Source organism: Pyxicephalus adspersus, chromosome 7, assembly GCF_032062135.1.
Source record: "Pyxicephalus adspersus chromosome 7, UCB_Pads_2.0, whole genome shotgun sequence".
NCBI classification, from domain to species: domain Eukaryota; kingdom Metazoa; phylum Chordata; class Amphibia; order Anura; family Pyxicephalidae; genus Pyxicephalus; species Pyxicephalus adspersus.
In genome coordinates, this window is record NC_092864.1 from 78,975,222 (window position 1) to 78,991,601 (window position 16,380).

Here is a 16,380-nt window from a genome sequence, read left to right on the forward strand (position 1 = left end):
GGATGGCCCCATTACTGTCCAATTAGGAGCGGGGCAGTAACCAAGCAGTGTTGCTTTGCTGTATTGAATTACAGTAACCAGCGTGCCTGGATTTAGAGATGTTTAAACAGGTAAATCTGCTGACACCTGTGTATTTATGTATTTTAGCAGTTCACCTGGAGTTCAGCTTTACAAGTATTTTGTAACCTAATATACCAAGCTAATTAGTCCACTGAAAACCGCATTTATTTGGTACTCCTTAACTGGTAAGCTCTGGACCTTCCCCCTCTTTTGTATAAACTGCCAAAAAGCCTGGTAAGACCAATGTTTAGTATCTGTCCTAAGTACTACCAAAATGGCTACGCGTTGACCTTACCTTCAATGGACCACAATTCTAGTGCCGTAGCCAGAACGGGTATTCGGGTACCATTTACATTTTGTCATTGTAATGCTGCTTCCATGCATTACCAGGACAATGGTTTATCTTCCAGTTTTAGTTCAGTATAAAGAATTGTTTTCATGCATTGTGTAGTTGGTTCATGATACTTGCTCCTGTTGGAATTTGTAGGCATCCAGAAGTGTGGACACTAAACGCTTTGAATGCTCACAGCATTCTCCTAAATTGTAAATGTAACGTTCTGTAAAATGTGCAGCCCAACAGTGTGAAGTATTTTGGTAAATTGTTGTAGCTTAAACTTGCTCCTACACCTCTCCGCTTTCATTTGTAATGGTAATGTGTATTGCTTACACCTCTCTTTTGTTGGCTGGAAGCTACATACTAGTTGTGGTGCTTCTCCCGTCACCCAATGCTTCTCACCATTATTATATATCGAGAGACTGACAATAAATGTGCATCAAAGTAGGCTTTTGGTTTAAAAAAAAAAAAAAAGGAACATCAATGGTAAGTTTTGCAAATGCAAAGCAGAGAGTAGACCACATAAGCTGCTTTTTTATATATAAACTTTTCTGACTGTTGGGCTTTGGCATAGAAGAAACTTTCCCTCACCAGCCTGCTGTCTTCAGACACAGAATCAGAATTTGGTGTGTGATTTAATTAAACCTGATACAACTGATGAACAATTAAAAAGTGTGTTTAATACCAAAATCCATTGTCTTGGTAGCCCAAGAATATATTCCGCTCTGTAATATATCTATAATAGTCATCTCTGTTTGCTTCTGAGCTTCTTGGGCTACTGGCGGGAAGGTTTTTGTGAACACATTTCTAAAAGCAAAGGAGTAGAATAGTAGAAGAAAGCTACACATGGGCCTCCTTCCCAGCAATTAGGGAATATCACAACCTATGTGTGTCGCAAAACAACAATTACTGAAAAATATGTTCTTTAAAAGTCTTTTCAAGACTTCTGTAAAAAGATATCTGCACTTTTTCGAATTTTCTGATACGCCACTTTTATTTTACCATATTCTTGTGATCTGTTTGCATCAGTCCTTTCTATTGCTAACGGCTATTGTGATTTCAGCAAATCTTTTAGTAAATGTGTAGCCATTGATTGTGCAGTAGAAGGACAATAAAATGTAGGTAGGAGACCATCTGCAGCAAAGACTGGGACTGCAGTGACAACCTCTCACAGAACCAAAAAAAAAAGGTTGTACAATTGGAGGACAACAGTTGTGACCTTGATGAGGGGCCTGTTCATGTATTCATGCCTTTCTATGAAACGTTTTGATGCCTTTGTACATGCAATTTGCACCCCCTTGTAATCAATTCCTTAACATGATGTTTAAATGCCAGATGTTTTGCACATTGTATATATGTAATGCATACTGTATTTTTTATATGTGTAGCACATTTATCATTGGATATTTTGTACATAGTGGCAGTGTTGTAGCTACTGATAAATTGTTAAATAGGAGCATCCTGTTTCTGCAATTTTGTGTTCAAGAGTAAAAAATAAATATACTTTTTCTTTTGAAGTTTTATGTATTTTGTTTTACTCTTTGTTGGTAAAATATCTGCAGTAATAAAGAGCAAGGAATTTATCACAATTATTTGACCCCCTATGATGCTCAGATCTCATCAAACCGATATCGGGGAAGGCAGGGGGATTGAGGCTTTAATAAATTAATTAATAATTAATTCAGGATTTAATAAACAACATACCATGAGAATACCTTCAGAGAAGGTAATGAGAAATTACTCATGGTGTTAGTTTATAAACATTCCTGATTTACCCTATTATTTTACAAGTGCCTAATGCATCACTGTAATCTGTAGTAATCCATGTAAGTGAATATGGATTAGCGTGCCCCATTGCACATCAAATGAGCTCATAGCAATAATAGGTATGAAATAATGATACGTACAGAACGACGTGTTCTTACAGCAATGTACTATGATTGGTACATTGTAACCCTAAAGTGTAACCAGGCCGCCATTGTGTACTTCAATCTGATTACCTGGTATAAGTCACATGTCTGGATCTGTCTTGGAATCTGATATTTCTTCTCTCTGTTGGTAATGGCATGGGAGAATATGGTTTCTTATTTATTTTCTTAAATACCCTCCATAAAACTGTACAGCCGTGTGCAGAGGGTTTTGGAATAGTTCTGCCTGCTGCTTGTAATGAATATTTGTGTCTGCTGTCAGCCCTTGGCTGATGCTTCCTACAGTGTGTCAATGTGCAAACGTGACAACTCATTAAAAACATAAAGTGGGGGCTGGAGAAAGTTCAGAGCCAAAGATAAGTTGTGAAGCCTAAAGTGGCTGTGATGACACATGTACAGAGTGTTTTATTAGTGATAGATATTTGTGCATTTAAATGTTAGATCACCAAGTACTTTCATCATTCAAAAAAACATCCATCGGCCACTTCATCGGCTATACCTTGCCAGTACCAGGTTGTACCCACTTTTGCCTTCAGTTTGTATGGATTCAAAAAGGTGCTGGAAACATTCCTCTGATATTTTGGTTGATACTGGTAATGCAGTTGCTGCAGATTTGTCAGCCGCACTTCCATGATGCAAATCTTCCGTTCTACCTCATCTTGAAGGTGCTTTGCTTGAGATTGGGTGACTGGAGGCCATTTCAGTGGACTCATTTTCATGTTCAGCAAACAAGTTTAAGGTGATTTGAGCTTTCTAACATTTCACCTTATTGTGCTGGAAGTAGCTATCAGAAAATGAATACCTCATTCACAAAGAAATAGATATATTCAGTGGTAATGCCAAGGTAAGCCGTGGTATTTGAACAATGTTCAGTTAGTACTAAGGTGCCCAAAGTGTGCCAAGTAAAGTATCCCCCCCCCCCCCCCCCACCAATATACTACCACCAGCAGCCTGATGGATCCATGTTGCTGACATCAAGTTCTGATCCTACCATGTCAATGTCATAGAAATAAATATGGTGTGTATGGTTGTGCATAGAAATGGCACGGATGATGTCACATTAAAAGTCACTTAACTTTTCTTCTACATTCTGGTGCCTGGTTTGAACTTTAGCAGGTTCTCTTGACAATGTCTACATGCCTACTTGGGTTGGTTGATGCCATGTGATTGGCTGATTAGATGTTTGGGTTAATGAGCAGATATACCTAATAAAGTGGCCGTGAGTGTGTTCCAATTTATTTTAATGAGTTTTCAAACAATTAGACAATAATACATTACAAATTAGTTTTATTTCAAATAAAACATTCATATAAAACATTCTCAAAATCTTCTTTTTGAAATAAATGTCTAATTTAAATAGGTGGATTTGTTTTACTTGTTCTTGCCCATGTGTACAGCTCATCTTCCCTTGCTACCCAACCTTGGGGTCCTGATACATTGGATGGTGAGAATTCTATAAAAGCTAAAATAAATAGTTTTAGTTAAAGAACAATCTCAGTTGCATGCATTTAGTTCTACATATTCTTCTTACAATGTTTTGCCTCTTTGTGGTAAATATTTATCAGATATCATCAGAAATATGTTCTTCTGACTTCTACCATTTTCTAAAAATATCCACAGTAAATCTGGCCACAAAAAGCATAAAGAAAACATTTCATCCATTCTGATTTCATGCCTTGCACACAATGCGGTGTAAGCAGTTTGAAAAAGTAAGACATTCATGGATGAAGCTGGAACAGCAGATTGTGAGAGCACGAGGCCAAAATTATATTTGGTGTATTTATACTTAAATTCTAGTTTCTTAAATCATAACACAACACCAGTTATAACTGATTGTGTTGTATCTGAAATGGGGAAAAGAGCTATAAGTAAGGCTATGTATACACGTCAAATGAATATTGGTTGTGCTGGTCTTGTGTACACAAGGAGAGGACAGCCGGGTGCCATTCACTTCTCCAGCTTCTCCATAGAACATAAATGGTGTTATGTGTGCAAAGCTTGTTTGTTCATCTGTTACTGGAAACAATCATAAAAGATCATTTCCAGCGATAAAAATAGTACGTGTGTATACAGCCTAAGTAGACATTAACTTCCCTGGCTGTATGATTACACATTTTTTTTCACTTGCCAGGGATTTTTCAACATATTTAGTGTATTTTAGGTCTGCTGAATCCAGAAATGACATCAGTTTCATTGAATTGGCTCTTGTTCCTGTGATACAGAAATCGGAATAGAAGATGTTACCAACAGCAAATTTTAACAGACTTCCCAATCTTTATTTACGCTGATGTTTTGCATTTTATATATATTTATTGTAGCATTATTTTGATAAAACTTTCATTTGCCTTCTATTTATTCATATATTTTCTTTTTATACAAAAATATGAGTTCAAGAAGTTTTTTAAATGACCCTAATGTATTTTGCTAGATTTGTGGTGAATATTTTCAGCAAAAACAGAGAAGAAAAATTACAGAATTTGTGAAACAAGCATATCTTGCATTATTTGGTTATAAACTGGGGGACCAAGAAAAATATTTGGCTCCCCATATGGTATGCAGAACTTGTGTAGAGTGTCTACGTCAGTGGAAAAATGGAAAACTGAAAAAAAATTTGGTGTACCTATGGTATGATGAGTGAATGTAAAAGGTTTCAATCGTTACAAGAAACACAAGTGGGAGTACGGTGATATGGAATCAGCAAGACGACCTGTGCCGCATGGTGCTGATGTTGCCATAGCAGTGTTCAGTCCCGGATATTCCTGGATCCGACATGGAGGATATACAGGGAGTGTAATCCAGGAGTTAGCAGTGAATATGAAGTGAATATGTTTCATCAAACCAGCAGTTCTCCAAAGGGGAGCTCAATGATTTAATACGTGACCTAAGTCTGTCACAACAATCATCTGAACTTTTATCATCCAGGCTAAAAGAAAAGAACTGTCTGAGAGCGGAAGATAAAATAACAGTTTATAGGACAAGAGAGGTGGCACTCCGACCATATTTCAGTGAAGATGGAGACGGGTTTGTGTTGTAACATCCCTGGACTACTAGCCCATATGGGAGGACCAGAATACCGAGCAGAAGACTGGCCGCTTTTCATTAGCCATTTGCAAAAATTTCAAGAAAACCTTGGCGATTTCATTGAGGAACAAGGAGAGAAGTTCTGTTAAGATATAAAGGATACCTAAGAAAGGGATCAGGGCAAATGGGGTGGACACATGATGGCAGACTACTGCTGGAGCATCGCCAAGTAGACACAGATGCCAGGCCGGCATCACTGGAGGATGCCTTGGGCTTGTGAGGACCAGGTAAGCCCTCAATTCCACCCCGAGTGTGGCTTGGGGTTAACATTTTCGTAATAAACCTCCAAAACCTCCATATTAGTGCTGGGTGGCTGACATGAGTGGATTTACATATAATGGTTTATAGAAAACTTAGAAAATGTATCTGCTTAAATAAATGAACACACTGACAGGTCTGTGACAATACATGTAATTTTTTTTATTTGAATTTGCATAGAAAACAAACAATTATACAAACAATTTACCAGAATTATGACCGGGGGGTGGGTGGGGACAATTCCCAAATATGGTGTACACAGAAGATAAAATAAAAAGAAAATAAACAACTGCATCAATATCATTGAACTAAAAGTTAACACCAGAACAATAAAACTTATTTTGTAATTGGTAACACCTGGACCGTGCTTTCAGAATGAGCAAGCCAAAACAACCAGTATGCAATACATTTTAGCGCGTGATCCATGTTGTAAGAAAAAAAAAATTTCAAATTGTACTTATACATTTAATTTCTGTATAATCAGCTCAGCTAAAGGTTTCAACATTTCAGAGCAGACACTTTTAACACCTCTACACCACCAAAAAATTGTGACTTAAGGAGCCAATATGACGGCACAATCTCCAGCACTGCTGCGATACTGCAGAATTATATTTTGCCAATATCTATGTCCTATACCATTATAACAGCATTTTAAGATACGATTCCCAATGAGTGGCACACTTTGTATATTTATATGCAGATCTTTTAGCTCTTATCCAATGTTCCCCCGAATAAGAAACCTCCAATTCAATTTCCCATTTCAAAGTATGGGCATTTTTAACAAACCGATTTTTCCTGTAAGGTTTGATATATTATCGGGATACCGCGATTAACCTGAATTGTCCCAGTAAAAAAACGCTATTTGTGACAGAATATAAACCTCTGTGGAGGGATGACTTTTAAGATAAAGAACTCTACACAAATTAAAGACCTCATTTTATGGCCGTCCTAAATATCCTAAACTTTGCTGTAAGGTCAATTTGGATGGGAGTAAATGTATATCCAACACTGTTGAAATATTCAATTGTCTCCAGTGTAAAATTTAAAGGTCTGGAATAGGTTGAGCGAAGGTTTCTATCGGTTTTGGTAATGCAAATGATGCCGCCTCCGTCTGGACAGGAGACACCACCACTTCTATCCAAATCGAGTAAGCTGCCTGTATGGTAGGGTAATCTGGTAGCTCCAGGGAAGTGTCCAGCACTTTAACCACAAATAAGGATGCTAAATTTTTCTTTGAACATAATGACTGCTCAGTATTATTCCAGAGCTTATCAGAAGGTCTAAATGCATACTGCAAAGCATTTAAAATAGATGCTGTATAGTAGTCTCTGATATCAGGAAGGCCTAATACCCCTGCTTTTTTACATTTAATCATTAATCAAGCACTTACTCTAGCCCTGCCCTGACCCAAATATAATTCCTTAAAATTTTCTGAAGTGAAATAAAAAAATGCTTAAGTAAGGGAATGGGTAGAGTAAAATTTTGGTAAGTTGTATCATTTTAAAAGCTGCCACTCTGCCCACCCAGGATAATTCCTGGGCCGACATCGCAGCAAGTTCAGTCTTCACAGTGAAAATCAATGCAGTTGAATTGAGTGTAAAAAGTAATTTAGTTGAGTAATGTATAATGTAACCCAAATAGGGTATTGCCTTGACGGTCCATTGAAAACTGAACTTTGCACGTAAAGTAGTTACCATTGTCTGTGATAATCCCAGAGGTAATATTAGAGATTTGGTATCATTCACTTTATAGTTAGAAAGTCTTCCAAACATTTGCAGATCATTGTAGACTGTAGGAAGGGGTAAGATCCGGACTCGCCAATGTCATGATCACATCATCTGCGTACAGGCCGATTTTATGTTGATTGGAGACAATTGGAATGCCCATTATCCCCAGGTGACATCTAATCAACTCTGCCAGCAATTCCATAGCCAGAACAAAGACAACACAGGACAACAAAAAAAAAGTTTTGATAATCATTAGAAACCACAGTAAACTTTTCTAAATCAGTTTCTCAAGCAGATTTTCCCTAAAACATAGAGTTCTTGAATTATGAGTACTAATATAGTTAACATTGTACGTGCATGTATTTGTACTTAAACGTAAGCACCATTGTAGTGAATGTTAATACATCTTCAGTGTGAAGTAAAATAAGACACACTGTGGTAAAGATCTACTGAACAGTGTTAGGTAATTGTATCATACAATTGTATGATTTTCTTGTGTACTCCTTGTCTGGAACTTTGCGGTACAATCCAGCAGTAGTCAGCCATCATACTTTCATTCCAGAAACCTTGGTAGCGCTGCTCCATCAACTGAATGTCCTGGTGAAAACGTTCTGCTCGTTGGTCACCCACCATACCAAGATTTTCTGGGAAGAATTCTACATGTGAGTGCAAGATATGTATTTTTTAATGACAATCGACAACCCAGTTTCTGGTATGAATCAAGCAAATTCTGAACTCCTTCCTTGTGTGCAGGAGACTTATTGTGCCCAGGAAATTTTCACACAGCCACTTGAATGCATCCCAAACTTCTAGCTCAGCTGCTGAGAAAGATTGTTTGAAAACATCATCCTACAAAACAGACTTGAACTGTGGCCCTACAAATATCCCTTTCTTAATGTTTGCAGTGCTTATGTGAAAACTTCTCAACAAGGTACTGAAAATTTACCCCTGGCCTTTACAAGGTTCTTCATCAAGCCTAACTTGATATGGAGAGGTGGTAGAAATATTTTATGCGGATCAACCAGAGGCAGAAACTTGACACTGCTTGTTCTGGGCTTATAGGTATCTCTTGGTAGCCAATCACCCTTCCCATAATGGTCTCCCGTAGATCGGCTGTCCCACAGGCATAGGAAACAGCAATATTTTGTGACTCCTCCTTGCTTTGCCATCAGCAAGCCAATGACCTTTAGATCCCCACAGATGTTCCACTGGTGTGTTTTATATACTGGATTGCTTCATGTTGTCATAGAACTCCTTTAGGTTAATGGAATGGGCAATCAGTAAACTTGGTTTGGAATTACCATTATGCAGTAAGACTACTTTCAAGCTTCTTTTAGAGGAATCAATGAAGATACAACATTCAGAAGGAACATGCTTTTGTGACAAACTGTTAGAGAGTGCATTTATATCATGACAGTAGCACAGTGAGCCATCACTACTGAAGAACGTTGCCAAGTTATGATTTCCTTTTCTGTAGTGAGTTACAGTTACACCCTTTGCAGCAAGTTCTTCTGTTTAAGCCGTGAAGCAAGAAGTTCTGCTTTGTCTTTGGAGACATATAGATCATGAATGAGATCATTCAGCTCTGCTTGTGTAAAGGTCTCTGGTTCTGAATCTTCATCGGCCAAGTAGTCAGGATCAGATGATTCGGGGGTTGTAAATGGCTGCAACTCCAGCGCATTCCTCATCACCTTCTACAGAAGAAAGTCCATCATGTGGCCGTACTGGAACTGGCAATGACTCATCATGGGGAACAGGCCTAACTGCAGAATCCAGGCTGGGATATACAATTTTGTGCTTAGTTTTACCTGAGAATCCACTTTTGTTGACGCAGCAAAAAAAGCAGCCGATATGATCTCGTGGTCCCCACTCCATAGGGATTGAAAATGGCATTGCTGCTTTACGCCGATTTAGCCGGTCACGCAGTCCATTAGAACAACTGGTACAGATGACATGTAGAGCCCAAGATTTATCCTGGTCACCAAGTGGACAGACGAAATATAATTTGTATATCTTTTTAAGTTCTGTGCTAATTTGGTGACGTTGTGCTTTCGTTGTGAATGAACCACACGCGTAACAGAAACTTTCTGGAATATTAAGCCAATTTTACCTATTTTACCCAATTTTATACCAATTTTAATATTACCCTTAGCCCTAAAAAAAATGTTTGTGCTGTTCAAATGTTTAAAACATCTATATGCGCTAAGAAAAAAGCATATTTTAAAATCACTTATTTCTTTCCTGTTGGGCAAGAGTTTACCGAGTTCAACTACTCTACATAGGCGCCTATATAAATGCGTACGATGATCGGAGGACCGGCCTCAGGGAAGTTCTTGCGACTTGCCACGGGCGAAGCCCCACAAAAGTCACAAGCACACACACGTTCTTGTTTGCTTCTTATAGATATATATGCATAAGAATAACAAAATGATTATATGTATATTTATAATTATTGTAGTATATAATTATATATGTATCTAATTATATTTATATTTATTTATATATATATATATATATATATATATATATATATATATTTACACATATGGAAAATAATTTTAACATTAAATCCTCCCCAACTTTATTTTATTTTTTTAATTATTAGAATATCTGTTTACTGGTGTACAAATCTAAAGAATCATATCAATCAATGGCAATGAAATGTCCAATTGCAAAAAAAAAACAAACAGCCAGTTTTGACTGACTGCGCAAGTGCTAATTGCAAGTAAATTTCTATCTTAAATTTGAGCATATATAAGGGTGTTTAACTTGCTTTTTCCTTTTTCTTTTCTTGGAGGGGCTGTTGTTTTGTTTGTTATCCTAATCTATGTTGCTGCATTTGATACTTTGCTTACCATTTAGCATAATAGCTTCTTTTTTATTTTTTTTTACTTTGAATGTTTTAATGTCCATTTTGCAATTTTGAAGTCAATGTTAATGCTATGTTATTGTGTTTGTGGCCAAATTGTTTGATTGCAAAATTCTGCCTTTATTACCACTTTTCAATGTTTGTCCTGCATAAATATTTTCTAGTCCAGTTTTCCACCCTTGATAGGGCTAAATTGCATATTGGTTTGGTAAGTATTTTTTGAATGCAATATTTTTTGGACCATTTTTGAACTATTTTGGCTTTACATAAAAGTGTGGGTTTACATTTGTTTTGTTTGTTCTTTCTTGTTTCTTTCTTTAATTTTTTTTGTCATTTAGTGTAAATTTTAGTAATGTGTGTTAAAAAGACAATTGTGATTGTTTTTAGGTTTCCTTTCTCTGAATTATTTGTAAGGCTAAAAAGCAGCACAATTGTCTTATTAAAACTCAGTTATTTGATGCGCATAGTTCTGCGCTGAACTTCAGACGCGTGTAGTTCATAGTTGTGCGCCATAGCGGACCAGCTACATGCGCTTGAATTGTTTTCAGTTGAAAAATGCACTGCACTTTTGCACAGTCCTCATTAAGGTAAGTTTCTATTTTATTTGTGTATATTGCTTGTTTTGCTTCATATGCACTCATGTATGTATAGACATGAATGCACATAAAGCCAAACGTGTGTGTACATATACATAGAAAAGAGAAATTACAAGAAGAAATAGGCAAAGAGGGCTTTTTGGACCATATTGCTTCACATTAAAAACATTGCCCATTTCTTCCTATGATTTCTGATGTCATGGGCTTGGCCACAAGTAACATTCATGGAGGATATTGCCTTTCTTTAAAAGAAGCAATCCACATTTATGTGCTTCCACTACCAAGCTGAGGGGAGTAAGCCAATTCTATATAGTGGGCTAGCGTCTAAAATGCCATTCAAATCTGCAAAAACACCCTGAAGGGATGGAAAAGCAAGAAAATCTTTGCCTCAAAGTGGATTTGGCCCTGGAACTTTCATATATTAGTACTATTTGTTTTGTGGAAACACCTAAATAATGCATACACTCCACTATTTATCAGCATTAAGTTAAGCAACAACACAACATCTGTTCATTTCTAAGAGTGCCTGACCCTGCTTGTGAGCTTGGCAATCAATGAGCTTTGATGTTGTGCTTGGAACCTGGACCTGGACCTGGACCTGGACCTCCTTCCATCACCATCAGGTGTGTTACAATGAGTATGCAACTCAGCTGGACAACTAATTCACAACCAGTTTGGACAACAAGTGGAAGTGTGTTTGTATACAATAGTGCTAAGATCAGGCAGCACAGCACAATGACAACAAACCTATAACACAACTACAAATGAACACAGGAGTTGTGTGGGGGCAAATCAACATGAGTGAAAATGTCAGACTATAAAAAAAAATTAAAAAAAAAAAATCATGACAATTTATTCAGAAAAGGAATATGTACATAATACATTTAAATACCATTATGTGACAATAGGACAAAGGCAACGAGGGAGGTCAAGTAGGAGTTTGGTGTGGAAACCATGCAGACATTTGTACTCAATACTTGTGGAAAAAATGACAACACATTGCGGAAGAAATGCTAAACTGCGGAAACTGGCATTACAAACCAGGCACAAAAACATTGCAGCAACAGATGAAACTAACAATCATGAGGATTACATCTCTCCCTCTCTCTCTCTCCAACAAATGTAATTATAAATGAAGCAAGTTTGTGATTGAGTAGAATGTAAGATAAAAAATTAGCACTTACACATAAAAACACCAAGCATTAAAGATTCAAGCTGACCTGTAAAATGGACTAGAGATACGCATAGAACAGGGCACAGGTGTGCGCTAAATAATTGCTATCACCTCACCATTGAGGTTAACATCTACTCCTGAATCACGCAGCTGAAAATTATTTGCCTTAATTGGCGTATTCAAGATCTTTGCTCACCGTTGCAGTAAACTGGCAGACGAGTTCACTAGAACTCGGGCCCGACTTGCGCTAATAGAGTTTGCTGACCGGCGCATACATACGCGCGTCGAGCGTACGCGCATTTCATTGATAAATCAGGGCATAAGTACGGTGTTAGTATGTCTTAGAAATGCTTATAGTACTTGCTAAGCAAACCATCTGCACAGGGTGTTTTAATATTCGGAAGAGCAGTAATCACCTTCTGAATTTCACTGAGAATTGAGTTGTTTTAGTACAGGTTTGGGAAGACTCAGTAAGTTAATGCTTTTCAGAAAATCAACAATCTCATCTGCCAATGGTTTGTGTGTCATTATATCATCCTTAAGAATATATCAATTTTTATAGCATTCACATAACTCTTAAGCAATAGTATGTGGGTGAAAAACCTTTTATGTAGATCTAGATTTACATAGAAATGGAATCTTAGTTTTGCACTCTATTTTTAAATTTAGAAGCCAACAATTTGGAGGCTTTATGCCCCTGAGTATAATTGTTTAGACGTAACTTTTGAATGTATTGGGTATGATTAGATAAAAGAAGTGATTTTATCTTCTGTCTACATCTAAAAAGCTCAGCTTTCAGGCTATGTGATTGATTCGATTTGTGTTGTGCTTCCAACATCTTCAGGTTTTAAAAAAGAGTGGACAATTTGTGTCCTGTCATTTTTCTATTCCTTAGCCGCAAGCTGAAATAAAATACTTCTGATATATGCTATGTAATCATTTCAAACAACAAACGGGTCCATATCATTAAACCGAGGATTTGCCCTCCACACCCCTGTGGGTAGCGTATGGTATTGCTCTTCCACCATCAGGACAACGGGGGCGTGATTAGACCAGGAAATATTAGTAATGGTAACTAGAGATAATTTCCCCAACAAGCCTAATGTTAGACAAAAACATGTCTATACGGGAATAAGATTTATGAGTGGAAGAGTAATAAGTAGAAAATGTTTTTGTAGCATGCAAGCACCTCCAGACATCATACAATCCAGACTTATCTCATAAAGGCTGTACAGACACCCTATGGTGAAACTTTGCTGCGGAAACATCCATATGTGGATCTGAAACTGCGTTAAAATCACCACAGATCAGTAAATCCCCTTGTTTCAAAATCGGTGCTTTTTTTTTTAAACTGTTTTCACAAATTTATGTTGTTTATGTTGTAAATTGCACATTGATAATTTCACAGATTAATATAAGTAGTCCCCGGGTTAAGGGCATCCAATATACGGACCCCCGCAGATACGAAAAAGGGGGGTGGTTTTATGATTTGCAGAAGAAATCTTTTGCTAAACACAGCTGAGGTTGTGGGTGATCTTAAGAAATGAGCTTTCTGCAATCTCTTGTAACTTTTTAACGACCAAGACAAACTCTGCAGTTGTTTCTTTTTGCAAATCAAAGCACATCTTGCTCCAGAAGTTAATGAATGTCTAGGCTCCATAAAGTTTTTTTTTTTTTTTTGCTTGTGATTAACACTGACACCACCGCTGGCTAATAATATGTTGAGACAAACATCTGTCCTAAATGCATTTATTAAAATAAATGGTATTTTAATAAATGCAATGATCAGGACAATCACTTTGAAGGCTCCAGCAGTATTCTGCCATCATGTGTCTATCCCATCTGATACATTTCTTCCATCATCTTTATATCTTGATAGAAACTTTCCCCCTTGTTCCTCACTGATATCACCAAGGGTTTCTGGAAACTTTTGCAAATGGATATGGAGGTAGTGTAACTTAATGCTCATAGCAGCACCCAAATTTTTAGAGTGTAAGTACCAGTTCTTCATAATTTTGTGCGTTATGGTTCCCCAAGAAGTTCCTGCCAACCATGACATAGCTGTGCCAGGCAGAAGCTTCAGTATCAGTCATGTAACTTGTGACATTTCCATCATTTATCAGTTTCTGGGCTCCATCAAAGATTCCTGCTTTTATATTTCACTACTGCTGCACCTTTTTCATGTTTTCCCTTGGAGGCCATGTCACTTTCTTCCAGTGATCCTGCTTTGCTCTTCTATCCCACAAGCAGATGAAACACGGGGACTTTGTGTATTCATTTTGCTGTCCAAGTAGGAAGTTCACCATTTTTATAGTTCAATAATTCTTTATTAAAGGTTTTAAAATTTTTACAGAACAAAACATAAATATACTACAAAAGAATCAAAGAAATACCAAATACACATTTAACAAAAAGAAATAGAAAAATTAGAGCATCTAGAAATAGAAGAAAAACAAATAAACATAGAAATACAAGAATCTGAACATATAGAGCACCAAATTCACCGGCCAGTACAGAAAATTCAGTCAACTGAAGCACAGTATCCACTATAAATAGCCTATTAGTTCACCATTTTTAAATCAACACATATTTAATTGATGTACTTGATAGCAAAGATTTTGTAAGACCATTTTGATATTTTCATATTTTTCTTTAAGTTTTGTTGAGTGACAATTGGAATTGATGCATAGCAGTTGTCATTATGCAGTAACACAAATTTCAAACTTCGAGTGGAACTGTCCATGAAAAGCTCGGTCTTCTGCTCGGTATTCTGGTCCTCCCATATGGGCTAGTAGTCCAACAGTACACAGACTCCATCTTCACTGGAATATGGTCGGAGTGTCACCTCTCTTGTCCTATAAACCATTAATTTACCTTTCGCTCCCAGACAGTTCTTTTCTTTTAGTCTGGATGATAAAAGTTCAGATGCTTGTTTTGACAGACTTAGGTCACATAATAAAACATTGAGCTCTTCTTGGGGGAACTGCTGGTTTGATGAAACACTTCCTTCATATTCACTTCCACTGCTAACAATTGGTAAAATTGTGTATTGCCTCTTACCTGCCCTGAAGCTGTCCTGTTACCATGAGCAATTTCCTTCAATCTTGCAATTTGTTGGTTGAACAATGGTTTTTGGGTCTGAGGAAGCCGAAAAGACTCTGTGAAATGCGTTACTCTGTGAAACTACAATACCCAATAAAATTATAATCCTTATGATGATATTGGATATGGAATTGTATATTTACCTGCCCTAAAAATGCTATGCTTTGAATTTATTTTATATGTTGAAATTTATGTATATGCTTTATATTTTGCTAAGTTTTAGATAAATAAATTGTCAATTTTAACTCAACGTTGTGGTGATTTAATAAATACATAGAGAAAACGCCAGTTTTATGGTGCCACAGTATTTATACTTAATATTAGTTTTGCACAGAGTGGGGTATTGACAACAGTAGGCATAATGATGTTGATTAGTGTGATGGTATAGGGTCTGATTCCTGACTTCTAACACCTCTTTGGATGACAAAAATTGGGAGGTATAATTGACTACAGTTAAAATATGTTTTTTTAAGTTAAATGCACACAATATGCATGATGAGATCTGTGCAATGTCACAAAATTTTATACAGTTTTGTCATTTATTACCGTTTTTATTGGCTTTAATAGCACCAGTCTACAGAAGTGCCAACTTGGTATATTGTGTTCCTTCCCACTTTTTTTTAAAGTAACATGTGGACTCCATATGTAAAACCACATATACAGTATCTAAACCCAATATGAAATATTAATCACAGCTTACCAGTCCTCAAATGTGATGTCCACGTGCGCCATGAATGCAATGTTACCTCATCCTTCTGTATCAGTCAACAGAAACAAGAAAAAGTACAGGTTAGTTTTCTTTAATTCACCAACAAATTTGTACCGTGAAAGTTTTGCCTTTTTTTGGAGGCAGTTCTATTTAAAATGTCTCTAATACTGTGAGGGAAAGAGATTTGGATATAATATCTTAGAAACAGTATGTTTACAGTAACATATTGAGTCATCTGGGGAACATTTCACCTAATTCTTCCCTAATTGAACAAAATGATAAAACAACATAACAATGGTATCTGGAGCTAGCTATATTTAACAAATGGCATAGTAATACACCCCTTTTCTGTTTTAGGAGATGTGGGGAAAATGGAATGATGGTTCTGGGGAGAATTTCTGTACCACTTCCATCTGCCATTGCTAAGGCTTGGAAAGCCACTACTATTTCACCGGATTTAGTGAAAGAAAAATTACATGTGTCTTAAAGATCAATTTGGAAAGTAAACCTAGAATCCTTGGACAGTTAAACAATATGAGGTA